At 38.2% G+C, this 14,474-nt stretch overlaps 1 protein-coding gene across 5 annotated transcripts in view; it reads right to left on the bottom strand.

The window, feature by feature from the left end:
- The window catches only part of LOC133659992 (tubulin polymerization-promoting protein), a 33,273-nt gene that overhangs the window by 17,155 nt on the left and 1,644 nt on the right, over positions 1-14,474 (bottom strand). Inside the window, exon 2 of one of the 5 annotated variants that reach the window (XM_062062985.1) lies at positions 11,260-11,377. The exons of the other annotated variants lie outside the window; for them this stretch is intronic. The gene's annotated coding sequence lies outside the window, so the exon portion shown is untranslated. The remainder of the gene's footprint in view (positions 1-11,259; positions 11,378-14,474) is intronic. 5 annotated transcript variants of the gene reach the window in all.

Here is a 14,474-nt window from a genome sequence, read left to right on the forward strand (position 1 = left end):
TATATCTCGGTGCGCCATAAAAATAATTAGTAAATGTGTCGTTTTTCAGCTCTTTGTGTTGTTTCATCTAGAAGAAAGTAACAAAGTATGACACTCTTTTTAACTTTTATTGCCAAACATCAATAACACATGACCAAACCGAATAACACCAGCATTTCGTTACAATAGTTATTTAACAGTTTTGTTTATTTTAAATTAAATAGTAGATCTCTCCTGTCCCGTGTCTCAAACAGCTTTGCAAATAATAAAGTCTTCTGCCGCGACTCGTTTAAAAGTAGCACAGTCCCATCTTCATGAACGTTGTCTTCTGGTTCATGAGTAAAATGCCCATTAAAAGTAAACGGATGTTTCTGTATGATTAGTTCCAGGGTAGACAAAGATGTTGATGTTGTGGTTGGTAGGTAAATATCTAGTCAACGACGGTTCTCTGGTTGCTCCTTCTGGAGACACTGCCCCTTAGTGTTTTGGAAGAGGTTTACACATCTGGCGCCAGCCCCACGGAAGAGCTATAAATCAAACAAGGCGGTGGCGCTCTAGGTGACGCAAACTACGTGATGCGAGACATGTTTTTAAAGGGCTACATAAATAAAGTTGGTATGGTATATTCCAGCCTGTAGTTATCATTAAGGTTGATAATAAAAAAATGCACAAATATTGCACAGTCAACTTAATAATTTATGGGTTGCAGGATGTATTATCGCAATTAGAAGCTGTGCCACTCCAGAAATAACGGAAATACATTTGTTTTCATTGAATTTAAAATGGGGGGGAAATACAGGATTGGGAAAATGGCGCGAAAGACGAGCTAAATAAGGGAATTTCCTGTGAGGGAAAGCAGGAAGGTTGGCAAGTTTTAAGGTAAATGTTTTCTATACCAGGTGTAAAATACTCAATCTTTTGACCATGGGGCCCAACTTTTCCACTACAGTGGTGCTCGGGATCCACTCAAATATTAACACTGAATAATTAATCTTACTCTTGATTTTGATGATATTTAATAATTATGTCAAACCATACCTCCAGTTTGCAACCTTGTCAAATGAGCATGTCTTAATCACAAAGATTATTAATAATTTAACACATAAACGTTAGCTTATGTCAGGCTGATTAGAAACAGAAATACTAATCAAATATCCTGCATAAGAGGGGACTCGTAAATAATAGACGAAAAATAAATGTACCTAAAATGATGTTGTGCTAAAATTAATTAATAATAAATAACAACAAATGTGTTTCTTATCTAAACTGTCAATACAATTTAAGTGCAAATGAAAATATAGCTTCACCACTTTAGTCAGATTTTTTGTGCTTGAGAAACTTTAGTGGTTAGAGTGCCCTTAGATTGGTAGTTTGTGAGTTCAAACCCCGGCCGAGTCATACCAAAGACTATAAAAATGGGACCCATTACCTCCCTGCTTGGCACTCAGCATTAAGGGTTGGAATTGGGGGTTAAATCACCAAAAATTATTCCCGGACGTGGCCACCGTTGCTGCCCACTGCTCCCCTCACCTCCCAGGGGGTGATCAAGGGTGATGGGTCTAATGCAGAGAATAATTTCGTCACACCTAGTGTGTGTGTGACAATCATTGGGACTTCAACTTCAACTTCTCTCTGACTTTACTTTCGCTCCAGACTTCTTTTGTTTATATTGTCATTACTGCCACAAGTGGTGGAAAAGTGTATTACAACCGAGTACCGGTGCAGCCCATACAGACAGGGTCAAACAATGGGCTGCGTTCCAGTGGTTAGGAAACGCTGCTCTATAGTATATGCTAGTGTCCTCCTGCCCTTTTGCAAGCAGGATGACTCAAAATAAACAAGAGTGAGACATCAAAATAATTAAGTAATGACGACAAATGGTGGACTAGCTGTATTTTACACTTATGCATAAAATTGTGATGTATTTTATGACATCTTGTCAGAAATTTAAATCCATTGATTATGATTGTGGCCAAGTCAAATGTAACTTAACCAGTGTGATTATGGTTTAATGCACAGAAATTCCCAACCAAGCCACAGCTTACAAAGCAGGTTAGCTTCCTGATTTCTATTAACTTTGAGTCGTGATCCACAGCATTTTAATGGAGCTGCATCTCACAGTAAAACCACTGTGAAACAAAGGAGTCTTTTCTCTTTTCGATTTATAGTCTGTAGTTTCAAGGGTCACAAGACAACAAGTCTCCTTATACCGCACAATGTTCAGTGTGAAGAGGTCAAAGGTTAATGCAATGCCGACCATGTGACTTTGAACCTTATTTTGCATCCGTTTTGATTTTCTACTGTGTTTGGTTAAGGGCATTTCTCCAGAGAGACGTGTGTGAGTGGAGGATGACAACATGCTTACATCCGCACGCCTTCTGGCAACACGCACGTTACACACATGAGTGCTCCAACCATAAGTTGACCCAGTTTTAAGTGCAGCTATTCAGAGAGACAATACGCCATCACTGCTGGAAAAATTCTATTCATGCTCAGGAGAGAAGATCAGCCCGTCGACAAAAAAAGAAAATGTTTGGCGACATATTAAAATGATGACATGGTTGACGGATAGAGGGAGGAAGGTGTTTAGGCTACTCGGCTGTCATAGCGTCTGTGTTCTATCTCCATCTGTATCCCTGCTAGGAAGAGGTTCTAGACTGGGACCATTCAATCATAAAGTTGTGACCATTATTGTTACAGTTAAAACACACCCCCTAACACACACACACTTTTGTCTGGAAATCACCCCTTCCCATCCTCTAGTAATCTTTTTCCAGTTTTAACATTGGCTCTGAATATTAGTTTATTTCGAACATGCATACAATTTCAATAGGGTACATCACATATTTACAGTTTTTCAATACAACAAGTCCGAAAAGGACTAGAAAGAAGCAGATCTTATTTATTCGTTATCTATTTTTCTTACACATTTGTTTACGTCCTGTGCTCAATCTGTAAGACAACAAATAGATGAATAAATAAACGAGTAGATAAATGATAACATTCTCGTACATATATAGTAGATGGATATGACACAAAAGTTCATGTTTCATAAGGTTCAAGATGGATATCAGGATTCATCTTGCTTGTACTTCATAAACACTTTAACTGGATCATATTACTACTTTTTTTTTCATCTACTACTTTTTTGCTTAATCCATTCCATAATTTAATTCCACGTACTGAGATGCTAAAGGTTTTAAGTGTTGTACGTGCATACAAATGTTTTTCCCTAAGGTTTTATTTTGCCTCTTTTGTTGAGAATAGTTGTCTTACACTTGGGTAGCATGTTATAGTTTGATTTGTGCATAATTTTAGCTGTTTGCAAATGCACTAAATCATTGAATATCAATATGTTTGATTCAATAAATAACAGACTTGAATGTTCTCGACATTAACCGACATGATGTATTATTCTAACTGACCTTTTTTGTAACATAGTTAGTAAATGGAGCGTTGGAGCGATTTACTTATTTTGTTGTATTTAGTTAGTTAGTGGTTAGATATAATTATTCTATATTAGTTATTTGAATTTCATTATGATTAACGCTGTTATCTGTTGAGTTTGAGGGTTTTATGTTATTTTTGTTTCATTTAGTCACTTTAAGGGAATAATATACAGTATAAAGGCTGTTGATGAGTGACCAGCATGCACCTGGGTGGGCAAATGTTGTTTTTTGTGGGATAAATAAACCATGTTTTTGTTTCAATTGGACTTTGCTTTGGACACTATGGGCTTGATCAACTAAAGGTTTGCGTGTACTGAAAACAAAAATTTACTTGATAGCACACGCAAAACTGATCTACTAAACTTGTGCGCAGAGGAATGTGTCTCTTAAGTAAACGGAATAAGGAGCACAATCCAAGTAGGGTGTCCGTCTCCATGAATATACAGAATATATACTGGGAGGAGGGGATACAAACTAATCATTTAGCACGTGCAATGTGATTTGTCAAGGCTGTTCACTGTTCTGTGAGCGTTATTTTACGTCTTTATTTAGTATGTCTGAGCTAAGTGCAAACTGACACAGTTGTGGACAAACAGCTTTGAGAAAAGAGGTACTCGTGCTGCTAAGACAGAGGATGGACAGACAATCCTCCGTCCGTGTGTGTGTGTCAACATATTTGGACTGTCAGAATTTAAAAAATAAATTAGACGTATTGATATTCAGCAATATCATTTTATAATGTTATAGCTACTGGATGACTTAAGGGGCTAATTAGAACAAATTCAAATGATGCATTTTGGTCTCTGCTGGCATTTAAAAAAAAAATATTGTTCATTTTTTTATTTAGGAAATAGATTATTATATCTCCTATATAGCTCAAGAAGCATTTTGTAGTGTTTGGATCATTCCAGATGCATGAATGTGCTGCAGTTGTGATGGTCCACCGCCTCCCTGCAGAGCGTCCACACACTAAAAAGAGTTTATTTTGTCTATATATAGATTGCGAATCTATATTGCAGAAATGGTGGTACAGATTTTTGATGTGTGCTGCTAGTTCAACAACATCGCACACAGGTTGGAGAGCACGACAACATGAATGTGGAGGTCATGTGAACGCAAAAAAACATAATTTAAAAAGGGCGGTCTGCACCACTTTTCAATTGCCCACTCTTAATAGGTCACACAATAATAGTACACACAATTTTATTGTTTAGCATGTGCTATGTCTATCTTAGAAGATCAGGCCCGAGTTTTTTCCTATCCACATATACAATCCGGTGCAGCATTCAGTGGCCCTTTCATTTTCTTTTGGTGAAATGATTGATTTGAAAATATTCATATGTTTTTGACAATTACAGTACTTTTGTAGTTATTTCCGCAATGATTTAGGTATAGTAACACTAGTGAGCAGTAGAGAATATTGATTGATTTATGGTCCAGAACATACTTTGCTTTATTCATCATGGAAATATTTCTTTTTATTTGAGAATTCCAGTTCATTTTATTGTCAACATTTGGACCAGATGCATTTATTTTTGCACTGTTGTGATCTGGCGCTGTATACAAAATGAAATTAAAATTAATTGGCTTTGACAGCTCCAATATAGTAGGGAAACATACACTTAAGCAGAGTCTACAAAGAGTATACAAAAGTAAATAATGGTCACAAAACAGCTAAGGCTGTAGGCAACCTCTAGGTGTCATTTTTTCTTTTAAACTCCATCCTGTATTAGAAGCGCATTATTATCCGCCTGCGCATGCACTTTAAAAACTGTTGTTTACTACAAACTCATCAGCAATATTGATGCTGACTGTGAGCAGTTTGTTCTTTAGCGCTATTACAACATTGGTTCTGTTGCTGCTATGAGGTTTAATGGGATTAAAGAGACACTTTTGGGAAGGGATGTCCAAAGTGGGGCCCACGGACCAAATAAGGCCCTCCGACTTGTTTAGTTTGGTGGCTTACCAAATGTAATACATATTCATACTGACCTCTTCCAAGCTCACAGAATCATTGATGGCATGTCCGCAAGGCTCACTAGTTGCCATCTATGGAACGTGACAATCTCTATTACCTTTACATACACTTGTAAAGAATATATTGCCTAACAGCTCAATTTTTGTTTCATCTGACCACAGAACTTTCCTCCAGTAGGTCTTATCTTTGTCCATGTGATGTCAGATGAACCAAAAATGAAGCGGTTTGGCCACAATACCCAGCAATATGTTTAGAGGAGAAAAGGTGAGGCCTTTAGTCCCAGGAACACCATGCGTTAGAGTGTCCGCCCTGATATCGGTAGGTCGTGACTTCAAACCCCGGCCAAGTCATACCAAAGACTATAAAAATTGGACCCATTATCTCCCTGCTTGGCACTCAGCATCAAGGGTTGGAATTGGGGGTTAAATCACCAAAAATGATTCCTGGGCGCGGCCACCGCTGCTACCCACTGCTCCCCTCACCTCCCAGGGGGTGATCAAGGGTGATGGGTCAAATGCAGAGAATAATTTTGCCACACCTAGTATGTGTTTGACAATCATTGGTACTTTAACTTCAACTTTTAACTTACCGTCAAGCATAGCCGTGGTAGTATTATGCTCTGGACCTGTTTTGCTGCCAATGGAACTGGTGCTTTACAGATTGTAAATGGGACAATGAAAAATAAGGATGACTTCCAACTTCTTCAGGACAACCTAAAATCATCAGCTCGGAGGTTGGGTCTTGGGCGCAGTTGGGTGTTCCAACAGGAAAATGACCCCAAACACACGTCAAAAGCGGTAAAGGAATGGCTAAATCAGGCTAGAATGGCCTTCCCAAAGTCCTGACTTAAACGTGTGGACAATGCTGAAGAAACAAGTCCATGTCAGAAAACCAACAAATTACCTGAACTGCACCAATTTTGTCAAGAGGAGTGGTCAAAAACTCAACCAGAAGCTTGTGGATGGCTACCAAAAGCACCTTATTGCAGTGAAACTTGTCAAGGGACGTGTAACCAAATATTAACATTGCTGTATGTATACTTTTGACCCAGCACATTTGGTCAAATTTTCAGTAGACCCATAATAAATTCCTAAAAGAACCAAACTTCATGAATGTGTTTTTTGTGACCAACAAGTATGTGCTCCAATCACTCTATCACAAAGAAATAAGAGTTGTAGAAATGATTGGAAACTCAAGACAGCCATGACATTATGGTCTTTACAAGTGTATGTCAACTTTTGACCACTAATGTATATGGCGGTGTGGGTATAAGCTCTCACTTACTGTGCTTCTGTACACTCAAAATTGCTGCGTTAGCCCAAATTGCAATTTTTTTTCTACGGCCCTTGGAGGGAAAACATCGGGCCCCCCTGCTTAAGGGAGTGTGCGCCATCTTATGATGTAGTCAAGAAGTGGCATTGACAGATCAAGTATTATATAGCTCGAGGTGTGAGGTCACCGCTCCACCATCAGTCAGTCTGCTCTGTGAATCACACGTTGGCGTGTAGTGAGCAGCAAGACGCTGAGAGCGAGCCACAGTGGTTATTGTTGGCAGCAGCAGCAGTCATCCAAATAGAGGAAGGAGACTGTGCTAAGAAAGCATGACGCCGACATGGCTCAGATGCAGAAATTTTTGGGTTATTCTGTCTTTTGGTGTAATGGAACTACAATAACATTGTTTTACATCGAGGTTACAGTCAAATAACCCTGAGGTCTTACGATTAGAAACTAGACCCAATACAAGACCAAATACAAATATAAGTTTCACATAAATCCTACATTTTAATAAGTCCAAAGAATCACCTCCACTCCATATTATGACAACCACAGAAACAAAAATGGAACTTTTTGTGACGTAGGGAAAGCGGTACATGCATCTCTGTCCTGGGTGTTCAATACAATAATAATAAAAGGAGAAGGGAATGTGCACCACTGGTGAAGATAACCTTCACCCATTTTCAAAATGAAGTTTATGTTTCAATGTATTCACGTCTTATTGTTAACTTCTTTTTACACTTTTATGACAGCTCCGTCATCACCAACTTCTTATTCTCTCCACATTTCTCACCATATGTGTTACTCATCATTACAATTCAGGCTAGCTACTAGGGGTGTGGTAAAAAATAGATTCGAATTCGAATCGCGATTCTCACGTGCGATTCAGAATCGATTCTCATTTTTTAAAAATCGATTTTTATTTTTTTTAAATGATTTTTAAATTTTAATTTATTTATTTATTTTATTAATCAATCCAACAAAACAATACAAAGCAATAACATAACAATGCAATCCAATTCCAAAACCAAACCCGACACAGCAACACTCAGAACTGCAATAAACAGACCAATTGAGAGGAGACACAAACACGACACAGAACAAACCAAAAGTAGTGAAACAAAAATGAATATTATCAACAACAGTATCAATATTAGTTACAATTTCAACATAGCAATAATTAAAAATCCCTCATTGACATTATCATTAGACATTTATTAAAAAACATAAAACAATATGCCCGTATGTGGGCTCTGTACCGAGGATGTCGTTGTGGCTTGTGCAGCCCTTTGAGACACTTGTGATTTAGGGCTATATAAATAAACATTGATTGATTGATTGATTGATTGAATAGTGTCACAGTGGCTTACACTTGCATCACATCTCATAAGTGACAACATACTGTGTCCAATATTTTCACAAAGATAAAATAAGTCATATTTTTGGTTCATTTAATAGTTAAAACAAATTTACATTATTGCAATCAGTTGATAAAACATTGTCCTTTACAATTATAAAAGCTTTTTACAAAAATCTACTCTGCTTGCATGTCAGCAGACTGGGGTAGATCCTGCTGAAATCATATGTATTGAATGAATAGAGAATCCTTTTGAATCGGGAAAATATCGTTTTTGAATCGACAATCGTGTTGAATTAAAAAAAAATCTATTTTGAATTGAATCGTGACCCCAAGAATCGATATTGAATCGAATCGTGGGACACCCAAAGATTCACAGCCCTACTAGCTACAGCGGATCTCTGCATAATTTGCTATTCATAGGCTGGTTGTGTTTTTTTTTTCTTTGTTTTTTTTTCAGAAAACAATTTCATTGACCATAAAATATGTTATAATAAAGTATAAAATGTATGGCATGGTATGATAATTATACATCATAAATGTATGGCATATAAGGGTGTAACGATAAACGGTATTATTAATAACCGCGGTAAACCCCCTCAGGTTAGTATTACCATTTTAAATTAAAATGATTGATAACTGCACTTTGATAAACTCACACACTGACTAGCGCCAGCCCTCTAGCTTAAATGCTAACATGAAAACAAGAGACTTTAATGTATTTCCCCGTTATACAATATGTACCCCAATCTATAAACTTATATAAACACACTAAGATATTTAATTGTGTACATTGAACCTACAGACTGTGCTCTCCTAGAACAGAGAGATCGTTCTATATTCAAGAGAATACACAACAGAGTAGGACGCCAGCTAGAAATAATGAATAATTGTAACAAATTTGATTTGTTACACACTTTTTATTTAAATAAATCTTATAGGACTAAAATACAAACCAATATTGAAAACAATAAAGGCTTAGCCATTAAAACAGATGAACTACAGAGACTAAAATCTATCAGTGAAGCATAAGAAACATAAACATGCAAAATAATGGCTTTTCTAACTGTGTATCTACAAAATCCCAAACCAGTGAAGTTGGCACGTTGTGTAAATCGTAAATAAAAATGGAATACAATGATTTGCAAATCCTTTTGAACCTATATTCAATTGAATAGACTGCAAAGACAAGATACTTAACATTCGAACTGGTAAACTTTGTTATATTTGCAAATATTTGCACATTTGGAATTTGATGCCTGCAACATGTTTCAAAAAAGCTGGCACAAATGGCAAATAAAGACTGAGAAAGTTGAGGAATGCTCATCAAACACTTATTTAGAACATCCCACAGGTGAACAGGCTTATTGGGAACAGGTTTGTGCCCTTATTGGGTATAAAAGCAGCTTCCTTGAAATGCTCAGTCATTCACAAACAAGGATGGGGCGAGGGTCACCACTTTGTGAACAAATGTGTGAGCAAATTGTCCAACAGTTTAAGAACAACATTTCTCAATGAGCTATTGCAAGGAATTTAGGGATTTCATCATTTACGGTCCGTAATATCATCAAAAGGTTCAGAGAATCTGGAGAAATCACTGCACGTAAGCGGCAATGCCCATGACTTTCAATCCCTCAAGCTGTACTGCATCAAAAAGCGACATCAGCGTGTAAAGGATATCACCACATGGGCTCAGGAACACTTCAGAAAACTACTGTCAGTAACTATAGTTTGTCGCTACATCTGTAAGTGCAAGTTAAAACTCTACTATGCAAAGCGATAGCCATTTATCAACAACACCCAGAAACCCCGCCGGCTTCACTGGGCCCAAGCTTATCTAAGATGGACTGATGCAAAGTGGAAAAGTGTTCTGTGGTCTGACAAGTCCACATTTCAAATAGTTTTTGGAAACTGTGGACGTCGTCTCTTCCGGACCTAAGAGGAAAAGAACCATCCGGACTGTTATAGGCGTAAAGTTCAAAGCCAGCATCTGTGATGGTATGGGGGTGTATTAGTGCCCAAGACATGGGTAATTTACACATCTGTTAAGGCACCAACAATGCTGAAAGTTACATACAGGTTTTGGAGCAACATATGTTGCCATCCAAGCAACGTCTTTTTCATGGATGCCCCTGCTTATTTCAGCAAGACAATGCCAAGCCACATTCTGCACGTGTTACAACAGCGTGGCTTCGTAGTGAAAGAGTGCGGGTACTAGACTGGCCTGCCTGTAGTCCAGACCTGTCTCCCATTGAAAATGTGTGGCGGATTATGAAGCCTAAAATACCACAACAGCAAACAACTTAAGCTGTACATCAAGCAAGAATGGGAAAGAATTGCACCTGAAAAGCTTCAAAAATTGATCTCCTCAGTTTCCAAATGTTTACCGAGTGTTGTTAAAAGGAAAGGCCATGTAACACAGTGGTAAAAATGCCCCTGTGCCAACGTTTTTGCAATGTGTTGCTGCCATTAAATTACAAGTTAATGATTATTTGCAAAAAAAAATAGTTCGAACATTAAATATCTTGTCTTTGCAGTCTATTCAATTGAATATAAGTTGAAAAGGATTAGCAAATCATTGTTTTCTGTTTTTATTTACAAGTTACACAACGTGCCAACTTCACTGGTTTTGGGTTTTGTATTTATTATAGTTTTAAAAAAAACTTATTCAAAAGATTTTATGTGTGTATTCAGTTCTTTTTGAGCACATTCGACAATACCGCAGCCGGTATATTCGGTCACAATGACAGTGATATGAAATGTTCATGTCGTTAGATCCCTACAATGGCATGACATAACATAGGGTGGAGTTGGTGGCGCACTGTGTGACTGCAGCAGCACAAAGTTTGAGAAAACTTAAAACAATCTGGCCTCAAAACTTGCAGCGACGCAAACGCAAGTTAATATATGACTGTAAGTCGTTACTGCAATTACAACAGGCAAGTAGACGTGGACTGGAGCCCTGTACCACTGCTAGGGGGAGATAGAGGCTGCACCACGGGAGACTAAATGCATGGTTCTTGTGGTAGCCACATGACCAGGATAAAGACTAGACTAAAAAATAAAAAAATTAAATTAAAATTAAATTAAAATTCATTAGTGGTGAGTACCTATTAGGGATGGGTACCAAATTCAGTAAATTTATAGACACTGACCGAATTCCTTTAGAGCACTACCATGTATTTATTCACTCATAATCAAAAAGTTCCATATTTCAATACCTTTGTTGCACGTGACGTCACATCCAGTTGTAGACTTGGCACCGGCTCAAACACTTGGCGGGGACACAATCGCTCAAGCAGCACTTAGAACAGACTCAGGAGGTGATGTTACAATTTTCTACGCCAACAAATCATAGAACATGTACAGTAAGGCTTTACTTTTCAAGATGTCCTGGCTCAATGCTACTTTACATTAGATTAGCATAAGCAATTTTACGTCGCGATTTCAACACTACGCACGTTATACTCAAACAGCTGGTGTGTAATAAGTACAATACTTCCAGTACAAACACTTTGTAGGACTCAACAAAAGATCAGATTCAACCTATTGGCTACTCCCTGACAAGGCAACACTTAGCGTATACACTACTGACCTCTAAAGTCTTGGAATTGCAACTCCATGCAAAGTCTACCATTTATAATACATGCAAATGAGACTCAGAAGTGTAAGAAATCGAGATATAACAAATGAACAGCACATTTATCATAAGCTCATTTTTATATGTTAATATTATACATGTTATCATTTATTAAATCGTGAACACACACAAAAGTACCAAAACTTGTTACTGTAGAGTACCAGTATCAAATCGCAGGTATCAGGAATTAGTAGCATATCGGTTGAACTGTGAAAGTAAGCCATCCCTAGTACCTGTAGGTTTATTATTCAAATTGTGCGTATTAAAGTAAAAAAAAAATTTTTAATTATTATTTTTCTAAAGATGTCCTTTCTAATCCATTTTCTATCGCTTGTTACTCTCTGTGTCTCCTAGCCGCTCAGGCAAATCATGTTGTCTAAAAATGCATATGTCCATCGATAACGTGACATCATCGCGCTCAGAACATATACAGTATATATGCAGCCCGGCCCCAACATTTTTTCACCCAATGCGGCCCCCGAGTCAAAAAATTTGGGGACCCCTGGTTTAGAGTGTAACTAAGAATTTTTATCGTGCGTCCATCCATTTTCTACCGCTTGTCACTTTTTTTTCTTTTTTTTTTTTGCTATTCACAGGGGGTCTCGGAAAGGTACATCCTGGAATGGCCGCCAGCCAATCGCAGGACACACAACTTCTCTCACACACATTCACCCTCAGGGTGGGCGATAAGATGAAAAATGTATATAGCGATATACGGTATATTGCAGCCTCTTGCAATAGCGATGTACTGTATGTGAGCGGACTCAGCCAAACTACCTCTAATTAATGTTGCAATTTTCAATGCCAGCAAAGAAATTAACTCTAAAACCGCTCCAACATAAGTCAAGTAAGGCTCTTCTTTTCCAAAAATGTGCTAGCTTGATGCTAATATACATTGGTTTTGCTTTGGACATGCTACTGATTATCATTAGCGATTTTACATTGCAATCTCCCACCCCCGTCCCCATTGTGGACTCCTTCCGTTTCTTGGGCACCACCATCACCCAGGACCTCAAGTGGGAGCTGACCATCAGCTCCCTCATCAAGAAGGCCCAGCAGAGGATGTACTTCCTGCGGCAGCTGAGGAAACTTAAGGTGCCGACCGAGATGCTGGTGCAGTTTTACTCAGCCATCATAGAGTCCATCCTGACCTCCTCCATCACAGTGTGGTTCCCCGGCGCCACAGTCCAGGATAAGAATAGACTGCAGCGCATCGTACGTGCTGCTGAGAAGGTGATTGGCTGCAAGCTCCCATCCCTCCAGGACTTGTTCTCCTCCAGGACCAGGAGGCGTGTGGGTCGGATCACAGCTGACTCTTCTCACCCTGGACACACACTATTCTCCCCTCTCCCCTCAGGCAGGAGACTACGCTCCATCCAGACCCACACCTCCCGCCACCTGAACAGTTTTTTCCCCTCGGCCATCAGGCAAATGAACAATAACTCCTAACAGCAGCTCCTTGAATTCCTTGAATCCCTTCTAAGTCTATCTGATAGCTCAGTCACAGCTCTTTTTATACCAAATATGTGTTATATGTGTTTTATGTCGCACGTTTGCACCAAGAAAAATTCCTAGTTTGTGAACCCGTTCTCAAACAATGGCAATAAAACGATTCTGATTCTGAATTTCAACACCTCCAAATCTGTTAATGAAAACTACAACTACGTTGCATGTTACAGTCAAACAGCGTGTGTGTAATAAGTACAATACATACAGCATTAACACTTTTTAGGGTGCAACACAGGACTAGAGACTAAACTGACTAGCCAACACACATTAAACTATACACTACTGCCATCTAACGTCTTGGATTTGCAACTGTATTTGAGACTCAGAAATGTTACAGTAAAACAAGATATGGCAACTGGACAGCAGTTACAGTATTATAACCTGCTCATTTTTAAATGTTCCAATAAAAAATAAGATGTTACTATTGAAAACAATTAATATTTATAAACACACAAGGACCAAAAATTGGTACCGTTGAGTATCGATTTCCAGATACTGGGAATTGGTACTGTATCTGTTCAAATGTGAACAGTACCTATAGTTGGTATCCCTATTGTGGATATTTGTGCTGATCTACCCACGCTTGTTTACATTCAAGAGCTCTGTCTTAGCCAGTGGTCCCCAACCTTTTTGTAGCTGGGGACCGGTCAACGCTTGAAAATTTGTCCCACGGACCGGGGGGGTTAATTATTATTGTTATTATTTTTTTCATAAAGAAATACAATCATGTGTGCTTATGGACTGTATCCCTACAGACTGTATTGATCTATATTGATATATAATGTATATATTGTGTTTTTTATGTTGATTTAATTTAAAAAAAAAAAAAAATCTTTTTTTTTTTATTTGTATTTTTTAAATTTTTTGCACGGCCCGGTACCAATCGGTCCGCGGACCGGTATATTGTGTTTTTTATGTTGATTTAATTTTAAAATATATATATATATATATATATATATATATATTTATTTATTTATTTTTGTAAAATAATTTCTTGCGCGGCCCGGTACCAATCGGTCCGCGGACCGGTATATTGTGTTTTTTATGTTGATTTAATTTAAAAAAATCTTTTTTTTTTTTTTTTTTTTACATTTCTTGCGCGGCCCGGTACCAATCGGTCCGCGGACCGATACCAGGCCGGTGGTTGGGGACCACTGGTCTTAGCGGTTTCCTATGCTTTTTTGTATCCTCCTACAGTGCGTAGTGTAGCGTGTTCAGCTATTTCTTGTCTCCTCATCCTCCAGTGATAACGATACTTATCCGAGACATAGTTTATTCGGCGCCATG

The sequence above is a fragment of the Entelurus aequoreus genome, linkage group LG11, assembly GCF_033978785.1.
Source record: "Entelurus aequoreus isolate RoL-2023_Sb linkage group LG11, RoL_Eaeq_v1.1, whole genome shotgun sequence".
In the NCBI taxonomy this organism is placed as follows: Eukaryota; Metazoa; Chordata; class Actinopteri; order Syngnathiformes; family Syngnathidae; genus Entelurus; species Entelurus aequoreus.